The 13,930-nt window shown below is 43.8% G+C and overlaps 1 pseudogene; it reads right to left on the reverse strand.

Annotated features, from left to right (window-relative positions):
* Positions 1-9,912: 9,912 nt before the first annotated feature.
* The window catches only part of LOC147883533 (uncharacterized), a 44,316-nt pseudogene continuing 40,298 nt past the window's right edge, over positions 9,913-13,930 (reverse strand).

Here is a 13,930-nt window from a genome sequence, read left to right on the forward strand (position 1 = left end):
TGCCGTCGACAGCGATTCCTGCTTCCCAATTCTTGATGTTGATACACATATTTGACATTTGGAGCATTAACGGCGTCAATCACATGCTTCCCAATTCTTGATGTTGATACACATATTTGACATTTGGAGCATTAACAGCGTCAATCACAAGCATTCAGCTATGCTTGCGTAGGACCGATAAGCAAGGCAATGCCTACGATTATCTGCATGGCCGTATGCGTTGTACTCGTGGCACGCTTTGCTCCCGTTCGGGCGGGAATGGCAAACCCACAGTGTCATCTCTTTATTATCCTCCTGCTTCCCGTTCTGACGATCCATCAAATGATAGTACCACTGATGGTAAGGACCGTCAATTTTCTGTATTTTGACAGCCTAATAGTATCTGTGATCCTTTCGAATATTAAGCCCACTCCGTATAATTAAATGGAAAAGAGTAGACAAGTCAGAACGAATAGAGACATAGAATCACTGTGAATGCGCACAAATTAAAAGTGTTTTAATCAGGGACTGGTGCTCACACGCTAGTAACTCGCCCATCATTGTTGCATGTTATCCCAGACCAGGTACAAGCTGTGTCAACGTGGGGAGTCCAGCTATGAAGAGCTCCAAATGGATCCTTAGTAACATTATGTAAGAATTGTATAAGTGCTGCAGCTGCAAGTTCATATGCAAATCAGAAAGCTTGATACGTTATTGCTTGTAAATTCTAACGAGGAGAAGTCAATTCGATGTCTTGAGAATGGCAAGAGGAGCCTTATGGAAATCAGTTCAAGCAATCAAAACATCCAAGAGCATTACTGCTTTTCATAAGTTACAATGTTCATGGAGTTGGTGGAGAAATCAAGGCTGTAGTCCAGGTTTCAGTTCAAAGAAGAGGGTATACACGTGCCTTCTTCTTTAATGCCCCCTTCTTAAGCGGTTCCTCCCCCCTCCCCAATCTCCCGTGGCTCCCTCTTAATGCCCCCTACTCTTTAATTGAAACTCCTCCCTCCCCCTTTTATCCCTTAGTTTAATCATGCACTGGCCCACTTCCTTTTCCCCCCCTCTTCTCTTCTCCACAACTAATTAATGGGAAATTCCCATTTTTCACTTGGATCTGTTTATTGATGTTTACTCTCCTTTGTTCTGGTTACTTTATAAAGAGAGAGGCATTAAATTCCATATCTTACAACTACTGTGCATAGTCTGTCAATTTGCTTTCACGCTTCCTACCCCTCCCTGAGCATACATAATGCATTCCAACAAATTCGTCTGTTCCAACTAATGATGTCTTATTAGATGCACTCAACAGGTAGTTTGAATTCTTCAGGTTACTGTAGGACAAATGCCTTGAAGGCACCATCAGTAGTGCATTGCAAGAACTATTCTATCTCGAGCATTTGTAAGTGCACCTATAACTTTCTTCTGTAGATATGACCAGACTTGAGATGATTTTGTCTTATAATGCATGCATTCACCTTGAGGAACCTAGCTCCTAAGCCAATGCATTAATTGTAGAATTTTCTTTCTTTCTCACTTTGCGTGCCAGGACTAGCCAGAGCGTCAACAAACAAAAGCCTTTGCTTTACACGTCAGTCAGGAATGTGAAGGTTGCATCAAAGTTTTTGCAATCTGAACAGTGGAAGATCTAAATATTAGCTTGAACATTATAAAGCAAAAGCTAACATTTCTGCTATAACTTAAATTTGAACCGTAATAATTTATTGTTTGTGATCTAATACATTTTACTTATAGACAACCTTGCAACTTTGCAGAAACCTTCAAAACAATTTATTCACTGGTCCAGTCCCACCTGAATTGGGGAACCTTCAACAGCTGCAAGAACTGTGAGGAAATTTACTTTAAATTAACGGTTACTATGGTTCTTACTCATAAATTGGCTGACACTTCATTAGTTTATCTTCACATTATTGCTTTTCTAATGTGTAAAACTGCAGATGTTTATCACATCCTTCTGTTGGTCACAAGGCATGAGTTATCTATTCAATAAGTCATAAATTTTTGACACATGACACTATGAAGCTATTTCCTACCTGTGGTAATGTGTGAGGGAAAAGCACAGAGAGTTGATGTAGTCGATCAGAAGATTAGATGCATTCCATCGTGCAAAGGAGCAAAACAGCTAACATAAATATATTGACAGATTTGGGAGGATTTGAAACTATTATATTTATATGTCATAAATTAGACTGGGACACAATTTAATTAATTTTGGGGAGCATCTCATATGTGAATGAAATTTAATTTTTTGTGCTTCCTTATTTTATAGGTATAAAAATGTGTCTCACCTGTATAAAAAGGTTCTTCCACTGCCCATAAATAGACAGCCAAAAGGATAGAGTGATTTTTATATTCTTGAGGGATTTCCAGAGTCTCCTCCAAAAGACTCTCTGCAGGTCAGCAGAAACATGAGAGTTCTCCCAATGAGGGGCATCACTTACAATATAACAAAAGAAGGGGAGACTCTTCTCTTGGTGCCTTGCATTAATCTATTCCCACTCTCCGGGATTCCAAAGCGGAAACTTGATGGGGACCCCTCCATACAGCCAGATCCCACGAGAGTAAGATGAGGTTTCAGATCTAGGTGCCACTCTGAATCCTTGCCATGCTCCACAAACCCTATGATGCTGACAGGCTGAAAGGGAATGCCCAAGAGAATATCATCTTAAGATCTAGATAGCTTGCCATCTGACTGAACATCAATGACCAGGGCTATGACCTGAAGTGGGATGCTGGTCCTCAAGAAAGCCCCCATCCAACTAGGACAAACAATTGGCCTACCATCTGTATACACCCGATCCTCAGGTAAGGCTGCATCACTTTGCTGAATCCTCATTGCATTTCCTCTGAGGAGGCATACCAATTGTTGTTTACAATCCTTTGGAAGCTTTTTGAAGGCTTTCCAGGATCCTACAGAGGAGGCAAGGCCTCTCCCCACAAACTTGCGAAGTAGGGCATTGCACTGCAAGTTTGGGTATATGGTATTGAGAGCCCTTCCCTATGTGGGAAGGATCAAGGTCTCCCAAGCCACCGTGGCTTTAGTGTGTGTGGTGCCATCTAGCCCATTCCATAAAAAGTTCCTTATCGGTCTCTTGAGCTGAGTAATGCAATCCCTAGAGTTGCACCAACAAAAGCAAACCTGGTTGACAACCACCACCCTAGAGGCCAGGTCCAATTTGGCTGAACAAAGGAGTTTCCTCCTGATACTCTCCAACACTAGAGCAAACTACTGTGAAGACGAGATACCCATAGCAACCTAGCATCCTCAATATATGACTGTAACACCCCTCTAAATCCAAGTAAATCCACAATCAGCCCCCAAATCTGAAGTGTCCTCATCACTAATCCAAAAGCCATTGGATTTGTTCCAATTAATATGTGCACTAGCTGCAATACAAAATAAATTGAAGGTTGCTCTGAAAGAAATGAGAATCTGAGGAGTGGCATCCAAAAAAATAGCAGTATCATCCACCAACTCACAATCTAGGAGTTATTCTCTCTCAGGGGATGTCTCAGCCAAAAAATTCAGCTTGAGATCTAAGAAAGATGCTCATAGCTTCCACCACAAATAGAAAAAAAAGGGGCTAGAGGGCATCCCTGATAGACTAATCTAAAATCCTGAAATCTCTCTCCCCTTATTCCTTTGATAAGCACTTGGTTGTGGACTCATCTGTACAAAGAGGACACCCTTTAATCCATGAATCTAAGAATCCAAAACGAAGAAGAGTGCCCTCTAGAAAATCCCAATCTACTTTGTCATAAGCTTTTTCTCAATCCAAGAGTAGAATGGCTAGCTTTCGCGGCTGCTATGCATAGCCCAACAATCCAAAGCCTCCCAAAAGGAGAAGATATTATAAACAATGCTCCTGCCATGCACAAAGCATGTGTCCTATGAATGAGATCCGGGAGAAAGGGCTGCAAACGTAGACTAATGGGGTGAAAAGAGAAGGCCCCATGTAAGAGAGAGAAGGTGAAGTGACAGGGGGTGGAAGGTGCTCTGCAAGTAAGAGAAGGTGGAGTGACAAGTGGTGGGAAATGAAGGTGACACCTGGGTGGAAAGAGAAGGCCTTATGTAGAGAGAGGGAGTCACAAGGGGTGGAAATAGAAGGTGTATGCAAGAGAGAGAAGGTGGAGCAGAAAGAGGAGGGCCCATGTAAGAGGGAGAAGGTGAAGGGACAAGGGGTGGAAAGAGAAGATGCTCAACATGTGTGAGAAGATGGAGTGACAAGTGGTGGAAAGAGAAGGACCCTGGTAGAGAGAGAAGGTGACAAAACAACAGGGTATATACAAGCTTGGGAGGAAATTTCCTCACTGAACATGATACTTCTTGACTCGTGACCCATTCATTGTGGCATATAGGAGCCAGCCCTCCAAAGTGGCCAAGTAAACTACTCCACTTGGGATAAGCTTGGCTATGAAAAATGGGCATGTCCAACCACCTACAAACTTAGGTTTGTGTTTGAGAAACTTACTAGAGTACAATAGTACCAAATCACCAACTTTGACCTCTGTTTTTTTGAGGTTTCGATTATGCCATGCTTTTTGTCTCTTTTGCCACACTTCTTGAGAGAAGACTGCTTCACATTGATGCTCTTCCATTGCTTCCAAATCCCATAAACGTTTGATAGTGTAGGCTTCTAAGTTGTCATCCATCTCCACGAGCACCCGAGGGGTATCTAGATTGAATTCATAAGGCATAACTGCCTCCAAGCCATAAACCAGCTTGAACCATGAATACCCAATACTCGCCTTGTATGCCCCCTTGCTCCTTTTCTTTTTTTATTTGTGGCCGAAGCTATGAGTATCTATGTTAGATCTCAAGCTGACATCTTTGGGGTCCCATTAGAAGGGAAGTGGGTTACTTGACAGCGAGTTTGCAGATGACACATCAGTTTACTTGGATGCCACTCCACAGACACTCACTTCTTTCAGGGCAGCATTGGATTTATTTTGCTTGGCGGCAGGTGCACAGATAAATTGGCATAAATCGAGTGGCTTTGGATCAGTGATGAGGACACTCCAATTTGGGGGCTTGACATAGGATTCACTTAGGTTCAAAGGGGTGTGCCTGTCAGGTATTTGGGCTGCCAGATTGGCTTGGACATTTCTTCCACCCAATAGTTTGCTCCCGTGTTGGAGAGCATCAGGAGGAAGCTCCTTTTTTGGAGCTCAGCCAAGCTGGATCTTGCCTCTAGAGTTGTGGTGGTCAACGAGATTCTCTTGGCCATGGCCTGGTTTATTTGTTCTTGCTGGTGCCGTTCTAGGGACTGCATCTCTCAGCTCAAGAGACTGATCATAAATTTTCTTTGGAGTGGGATTGATGGCACAGCAGATGCCTTAGCCACGGTGGCTTGGGAGACCCTCATACTCCCTACAAGGGGTCTCAATATTATTGATCTAGATTTACAGTGCAGAGCTTTACTATGCAAGATGGTGGTGCGTGGACTTATGCCAGGGCAGGAACCGTGGAAGGCCTTTCTTATTAGCAGCATACAGAGGTGCACACCTTCTTCAGGAGGAGACTGGATGAGCAGTATTAGGTGGATCTTCACCACATCACACCTCAGATCACCTTCGTCCCCTCTCATGGTTGCCATTCTGAAAGCATGGGCCAGTTTCAGGAGCACTCTTTGGAGGATTCCTCCTTCCTCTCGTGAAGAGATTGATAGGCAACCCATCATGTGGAATGACAGTATTTTAGATGATCATGGCAGACCACTTGGTGCCTCACTCTACATGTAGTGGTCCAGGTGGGAGAGGGGACCTGCATCATCTTTGGGGTCTTGGAAAGCTTTTTGTAGGCTTCTAGAGGAGACCAAATCTCAGTTGACAAGACATCTCAGAGGGAGTGCAGGGAGGATCTTGCAGATTGAGGCAGCCCTTCCAGAGGATTGGGTAGACACAGATGATATGTCACTCACTTGCTCCACTTGGGCAGGTACTTTTACGAGAGGTGGTGTTCCGCTTCAGGTTTTGGCCTTTCGAGATGCACAGGAGGATGCTTTAGTTTTTAGTGTGCAGGATGGTGGCAGATTGCTCATGTCCATAGAGGACATCTTGCTTGAGTCTGCTTTTCAGCCTATCAGGGTTGTAGGTCTTTTGGTGTAGGGATCAGATTCAGAGTGGTTCCTCGACCCTAATTCCTGGCTACTCTCCACCGGGTCTTGGAGGCTATGGCTCTACAGGGGAGTTCCCATTAGGTATTTACAGTGGGACCCTAGAGAGTGGGAGTGGATTGACACAGGGCATCGAGAGAAGAGCATCCCCTTCTTTTGTTACACGGTTAGTAATGCCAAGAGATTTCAGCTCAGTAGTAGAGGTTGGAGACCTTCCAGAGTTCCTCATTGGCAGACATTTGATATCATTGCGGATCTGCAAAGGTGCTTCTGGAGGAGACTTTGGAAATTCCATAGGAATAGAAAGATCACTCTCTTCTTTTGGCTCTCTATCCATGGTGGGATTGCAGTGAACCTTTGGAAATCCAGGTTTAGAGCCGATCCTACTTGCCCTTGTTGCCTCTCTGCTTTGGAGACTATTTAGCATTGTTTATGGGATTGCAAACAGGCGAGGATGATTTGGATGGGGGTAGCCAGGATTTTCAGTCACTTTGCCCACTCCCCATTCTTTATGACATGGGGCTCAGTGGTTTGGCTTTCTCTTACAGGGCCTCAGGTATTCTATGAGAGACTTGACTCCTCTCAGGCCATTTTGGTTCGACGTCATCAAATTGAGTCCTATTCGTTGGATGTGGTACCATACCTTCCTTTTATAGTTGTACATGCATCTGTGGATACTTCTTGGGAGATTCTAGCGAGCATGGCATCTTGGCATATCTGGAGAGCTAGATGTATAGAGGCTTTGGAGGGTACTCAGGTTCATCCCTCACACGCTTCAAATGGCTAGTATTTGGACGCAAACACCGTATATACTTTGATGGCCGTATGGATGAGTATGCAGGGAGACTCTCGTGCAGCCTTAGCTAGGAGGGCTTCTTTCTTCAGGGAATGGAAAGATTCTCCTTTCTTCTCTGAGACTCCTACAGGGTTGAGGTGGCACTTTCAGCCTCAGCCTTGGTTATTTTCCACCTCACTTTCAAGGGGTTTTATTTATCCTCATGATTTTATGATGTATTCGGCTTTGAGGTTGCTCTCGCAGGTTTTTTCTCTTACTTAATAGAAGTCTCTTTCTTGAAAAAAATAAAAATAAAGCAGCTAGAGTATGACATCCCAATCTACTAAACAGCTGAGGCAGAGACGAGTCAAGATCCCACACATTGTTCGATTGGAAATCTCGACGAGACCATTGGCACGTGGGTTATAGGAAGTGGAAATTTTATTAATTATTTGTAATACGGTTGACCAAGGCAGCAATGATGTACTCATTGGTTGTCTTAGAATTTGGGCCTTCACCAGGCGGTACTTGAGATTATCGAATGCTAGTTGTTGAGGTGTTGACCAAACAAAAGACTAGTCTTGATGGAAAAGTTATGTGAGTGCAATAGCAATGTTTGCATAGAAACACATGAACCTCTTGTAATATCCCACATGCCCTAAAAAAGACTTCACCTCTTTGGGTTTACGAGGGATAGGCGATGAGATTATCACCTCTACCTTGGCGGGATCGGTGGTCATCCCTTCACAGCAGAAACAATATGACCAAGGAGAACACCTCTGAGTGCAAGAAAGAAGCATTTGTCAAGGTTCAAGCACGAGCGGGCTTCTTTGCACTTATCAAACACCCATCTTAACTTTTGTAGATCATCATTTTGTATGGCCAGATCAAGATGGGAGGCGGCTTTACCATTAAAAACAGAGAATTCATGTAGAAAGACCTCAAGAAACTTGCCAATATTCTCTTGGAAGAGTTTGGTGACAAGTCGTTGAAACATTGCGGGTGCATTATATAACCCAAAGGGCATCATTCAGTAAGCATACGTCCCCCATTGAGTGACAAATGTGATCTTTGGCTGATCCTATTTTGTGACTCAAAGTTGGTTGTACACGCTATATCCGTCCATAAATTAGTATAGAGCATGAACTACCACCGTCTCCAACACTCTATCGGTGAAGTGAAGGGGAAACCTATCACGTCATGTCGTAGCATTTAAACTCTTGTAGTCAACACATACCCTTAGTTTGTTGGTCTCTCTTTTTGGCACAATGACAATCCCGATGACCCAATCAGAGTAATTTACTATGTAGATTAACCCTGCTTGCTCCCTTTTATATATCAGCTTGGACTACCTTGTGATAATTGGGTATCATGCGGTATGGACCTTTAATCACAGGGCCTGCATCAGGGTAGAAGGCGATGCGATCCTCCATGAACTCAGCTGGCACCCCCTTCAGATCCTTGTACGACCAGGCAAAGACATCCACAAATTCTTGGAAAAAATTAGTTACTGCTGCTGGAAGATAATTGTGTTGCCAAACCCAACTTGCTACCTTCAAATGCCGAGGTTGGCCCTCAGTACCGATGTTGAGGTACCGCCAGTTCCATGCCTCATCAACCTGGGGAATGCTTGGGGATGTGGAGGTACTTGGCTCACCCATTCCCAATCCTGTATGTGCAGGAGTATCGTCAAGGGGAAAGTCCCCCTTTACTTCTCTCAACCAAGATGGTGGAAAAGAAACTGGTGTGTTCTCTTGCACTGGAGAGGTGGCGTTTGTTATGTTCCTTAGATGCCTCAGTGCCATTCCCCTATAAGGTAATCCTTCCACCTCATAAGTGGTTCCAAGAAGGTCTTCAATGGAGGGATAATCTGCCTCTGATAAGTAAAGGTTAAGCAGAATAATCTCAGCCATGTCTCATCTCCATACCTGGTGTGCACCATGTGTCTTCCCAAGACATCAAGCTCCTGGTGGTGATCTGTCTCAAGATCAGCCATGTTTGTGTCAGTGTGTTCTAAAGCACCATCAGTGGCTTCTCTACTACTGCTACTACTGTCCTCTATATTACCATCATTGTACTACGTACTACCATCATTGTTCTCTGTAGTACCATTGGTGTCCTATGCAATACCATCATTGTACTCCATATTACCATCATTGTACGTAGTAGTACCATAAACATCCACTTTACCAGTGTCATCAAAGTCTACTACCGTATTACCATCGGCATTCGCTGCAGTACCATCATTGTCCTCGGCACGATCATCGGTGTCCGCTGTAGTACCATCTTGGTTCCCGGTTTGACGTGAATAAGTCAACATTCTATGATACATGTGTGGACTATTGCATAAACCAAAAGGCATCCTTTCATAAACTAGTTCAGCTAGACCCTATGCACATGCTTCTTGGTTTACTTTTGATACCCTACTTGAAGCACCACGATGTTCCTCAGAAACCTCTTGCTAGCATAATTCCACCATGTTGACTACTAAGGAGCCTAGGGCTCCCATCCAATCCAAGATTGCAGCTTCCTCCTCTTCTGGATTAGCCTGATCCAACAAGTAGGTCAAGCTCTCGAAACCTTCCAACGCTTGTGTCTCCTCTCGCCCATCTTGGTCACCTCCAATGGGCCAGTCCCCAAGAGCCCAGCATTCCTTATTGACTCCTGCTTGTTCTTCAAAATCCTCTTCTCCCAATTGTATTGGAAGGTGCCGTGCCCTTCCTTTAACCATATCTAGTTCTAGAGATGTGGATCCCAAGGGGAACCGAACTTCGTCAGCTGACTAATCTTGAATGGCCTTTGATGACTGCAACCAGGGTCTACCAAGAAGCTAAGTTGCAGGAAACGTTTCCATGCAGGAAACGTCCAAGTTTTGAAACGTTTCCAAAATGCCTATTCAATTGATAGGAAACGGCGGGGGTAGGCTTAGTAAAGAGTGAAACCATATACCTTTATGAATTCTGAAATAATAACATTTTTTTATTACAGCTGCATCCCACACACATATAACTTTAGGAATTTCTAAGTAATAACTAAGTAAAGAAAACTTGAATTAGAACAACATATCAATAGGAATTCTGCAGCAATTACAGCAACATATGCAGACACAATTCCACCTACATCACATGTTCCATTAATTCCAGCATTTGAATAAAATGTGCACAATGCACATACGCATTACTACATCACTAAGAAAATGAAGATTACATGGAAAGTGCAACATCTTCCTCTTCCTCCTCCATTGCTGAGAAGGGCCAGAATTATACAATGGATCACTCCTAGAGAGAAGCCGGAGGTTGCTGTGCACATACACAAGATTCTCTACATTTTATGAGCAAGCCGATTACGTTTGAGTGAATGGATGAACCCATAGGTCGACCAATTCCACTCTGCTGCAGAGGAACTTGATACTTGTGAGAGGAGCCTAATTGCCAACTTTTGCAATTGAGGGGTATCCGAACCATAGTTCTCCCACCAAGCAACAGGAGAAAGACACTCTCTATTTGTAGAAGCAGAGGGCTCACCAAATGCACCCACTTGGCCAAGATACATTGACAATTGATCCTTCATCAAAGTCCTCTCTGCAGCATCCTTTCCCACTCTATCTAGAGTTTGCCTCCAAACTCTCATCACTTCAGCATCTTGTTGTGGATTCTTACCAACTTCATTTTGGATTGAGAAGAAAGGTTGTGGCATGGAGAGGAGAATGAAGCATATCCCATCTCACTTCTGCAATTTCTCTTATTTCTTCATAGATTGTGTCTCCATTGCTTTCTCCGGCTAGGACCTTTTTTATATTCTCAAGCCTTTGATCAATATATGGTGTTTTGAATCTTCAAGGCTTTATCATTTTGACCTCTCCAATCATCCCAATCTTGGCTGACAACCATCTGCTTCAAGCCCGCCTTTACTTTTACCAAGCGGTGGAGCATAATGAAGTTTGATGCGAATCTAGTATCACCAGGCTTTAACAATTTCAATTTTGAAAATTTGGACAGCATAGCCCTCGGGGCCTCATGACTGGAGATAAATTGCTGCACCTCCTTGCCATGACATATTGCCAGCTCCATCCATGCCAAAGCTGAGAGATCCTTCAGCAACAAGTTCAAACAATGGGCAGCACAAGGTATCCAAAAGACATGTTTGAACTCTTGCTCTACAAGATGACCAGCTAGCTTGCAATTTGAGGCATTATCAGCAGTAACAACTTGAACTACATGTTCAGCACCCACCTCCAAGATAGTCTCTTTTAATGCAGCTGCAATGTATTCTCCTGTTTTTACATCTCCACTGGTAACTATGGATCTCTTGAATATGATTCCTCGTGCACTGCAAACCATAATGTTTAGAAGAGGTCTCCAGCCATCAGAAACAATAGAGCATCCATAGTATGGCCAAGTAGATTCAACCGTGGATAGGCTCCTTGACACCCTTGCTCTCTCCTTGTCCAAAAGAGACATATGGACCTTCTCATAGTTTGGAGGTTTATATCCCCTTCCAAATGAAGCAATTGCACTTACCATGCCCGTGAAATATGGAGACCGTGAAATATGGAGAGCCAGATGCATAGAGGCTATGGAGGGTACTGAGGTTCATCCCTCGCACACTTTGGCTAGTATCTGGATAGACACTGTACATACTTTGATGGCCGTATGGATGAGTATGTAGGGAGACTCCCGTGCAGCCTCAGCTAGGAGGGCTTCTTTCTTCAGGGAATGGAAGGATTCTCCTTTCTTCTCTGAGACTCCTACAGGGTTGAGGTGGCAATTTCAGCCTCAGCCTTGGTTGTTTTCCACCTCACTTTGAGGGGATTTTATTTATCCTCATGATTTCATGATGTATTCCGCTTTGAGCTTACTCTTGCGGGTTTTTTCTCCTACTTAATAGAAGTCTATTTCTAGAAAAAAATAAAAATAAAAAATAATATATATATATATATATGGAGACCATGCAAGAGCAAATAACAATCCATTGGCATAGAAGCAATGAGCCACAAAGTCATCAACCTCCTCCCTTGAAGCATTGTTGAATACAATGGGCATAGTTGATTGAGATAATGCCTTTGGACCGGCACTCGAGGTGGAACCAGCAGGACCCTTGTGCTTCTTACTAGAAGATTCATGATCTTCACATGCCATTACTGCCTTCTCATTTGCTAGCACCTTTTTGCAAACTTGGACACCCATGTTCTTTATTCCTAGAAGATGAGCATGCACACGAGAGTACGAGCCACAACTTTCGCATCCACAAAAAGAGCATGACCACTTCTTGCTCCCTCCTTTGCCAAAGCTGCCCTTTTCTGCAACATACTTCTAAAGTGGCTCGAGATCTCATGTAGACCATGGCATCTTGGAACTTGAAAAACACCTTACTGTGACGAATCTGGTAAACGCCTTTTTGCCTCTTACCCAAGCTAGTAGCCTCAAGTCGTTGGTACAACAGGCAATACCACTCAGGGGTGCAAATAAAGCTTATGCACTTGTAGTTGAGTGCCCTTTGATGGATGGCATCATCAAGGGAGAGCGCAGAAGTGAGCTTGAGCGAGCAGGTGCACGGAGAAAATATAACACCTCTCGGCACACAATGCATACAGAAGCACTGCAGATTATCGTCATTGGCGCCATCATTCATGGAGAGGGAGGAAAGAAGGGAATGAAAGGTCAGAAAGAAGAATGAGAGAGAGAGAAAGAGAGAGAGAGAGAGAGAGAGAGAGAGAGAGAGAGAGAGAGAGAGAGAGAGAGAGAGAGAGAGAGAGAGAGAGAGAGAGAAGATGCTGGTATTCTAAGAGATAGGGTGCTCTAGCAAGATAAAGACCTGCACCTACACAACGACAAAAGCCAATGGCAATCGTTAAGACTACACAAACATTGAACAAAATAGAAGCATGTGTCACTAATAGCAGTCATTACAACCACATTGAAATTCTAATGAAACCCGATAGCGACCTGAACATGGAATGCAAAATAGCTGTAGTAGCATCGCTCGTCAAATGAATCAGGGGCTTGCGAACTACAATTGCAATGCCACAAAAAGTAGGGGCATGCGAACTTCAAGCAATCACAGACCAACGCTCAAGTATGATACTTGAGCAGCTTCATACACAACGATAGAGTGCGACAGACTACGCAAGGCGCTTATTAAGATGCCCGCATGCATTCCAATTTGGAATGTCTTTACACACGCATGCAAACCACCAAAATGTTGGTGGATTGTTTCGTCAGAGCAACATATGGTGGATGAAGGTTCATCGCTAGCCTCATTGCTCATCACCACAAGCTTTGCATGCACCATTGTTCATCACCACAAGGTCCGTCTAATGATATGTGGTGTGTCTTCATCGCCACAAGAGCGTTGTCAGAGAGCTTGACGACCACGGACGAGCCACCGACCAATCGTTGGTGGAGACCACTAGCCATTTTTTGGTGGACCAGCGCTGCACATGAGAGCTGGCGTTTCCGCATTTCGGAAACGTCAAGCTTTAGGAAATGTAGGAAAATGGCGTTTCCCTATTTTCCATGACGTTTCCTGCAACTTAGCCAGGAAGTAGAGGATACATTTGTTCATTTTCGGTCATATCGAGGACAACAAAATTGGACAAGAAAGTCACTCCACCAATCTTCATTTGAATACCTTTGACTATTCCCATTGGCTTCCCTTTGTGCTGATCAACCATGTACACTTGAAAATGAATGTCACTTGTCAACTTCAAACCAAGTTGTTGGAGTGTACCTTTCGGCATGATGTTCACTGCTGCCCCACTATCCAAAAAGATGTCCCTCAGCTCCACCCAATTAATATCCACCATGAGCTTGGGATTTTTTTCACATGTGAGGGCCACGTAGGCGGAGCAGTGATCTGGTGTCAGCCCATGCTGAACCGGTACTATCTCTGGTGTGGGCTCACCCTGAATGGATCCCTTATGCCAACCTCCTGGCATGCAATTGAGAAATGCAATGGTCTAATGCTTGATCTGGGGAGACAACAAACAAAGTTGTCGTAGGGTAATGTTGGGCCTGAAATCCATAAGATCTTTAAACAA

This window comes from Dipteris shenzhenensis, chromosome 28 (assembly GCF_047967505.1).
Source record: "Dipteris shenzhenensis isolate YYH24624 ecotype China chromosome 28, Dip_SZ_1.0, whole genome shotgun sequence".
NCBI lineage: Eukaryota > Viridiplantae > Streptophyta > Polypodiopsida > Gleicheniales > Dipteridaceae > Dipteris > Dipteris shenzhenensis.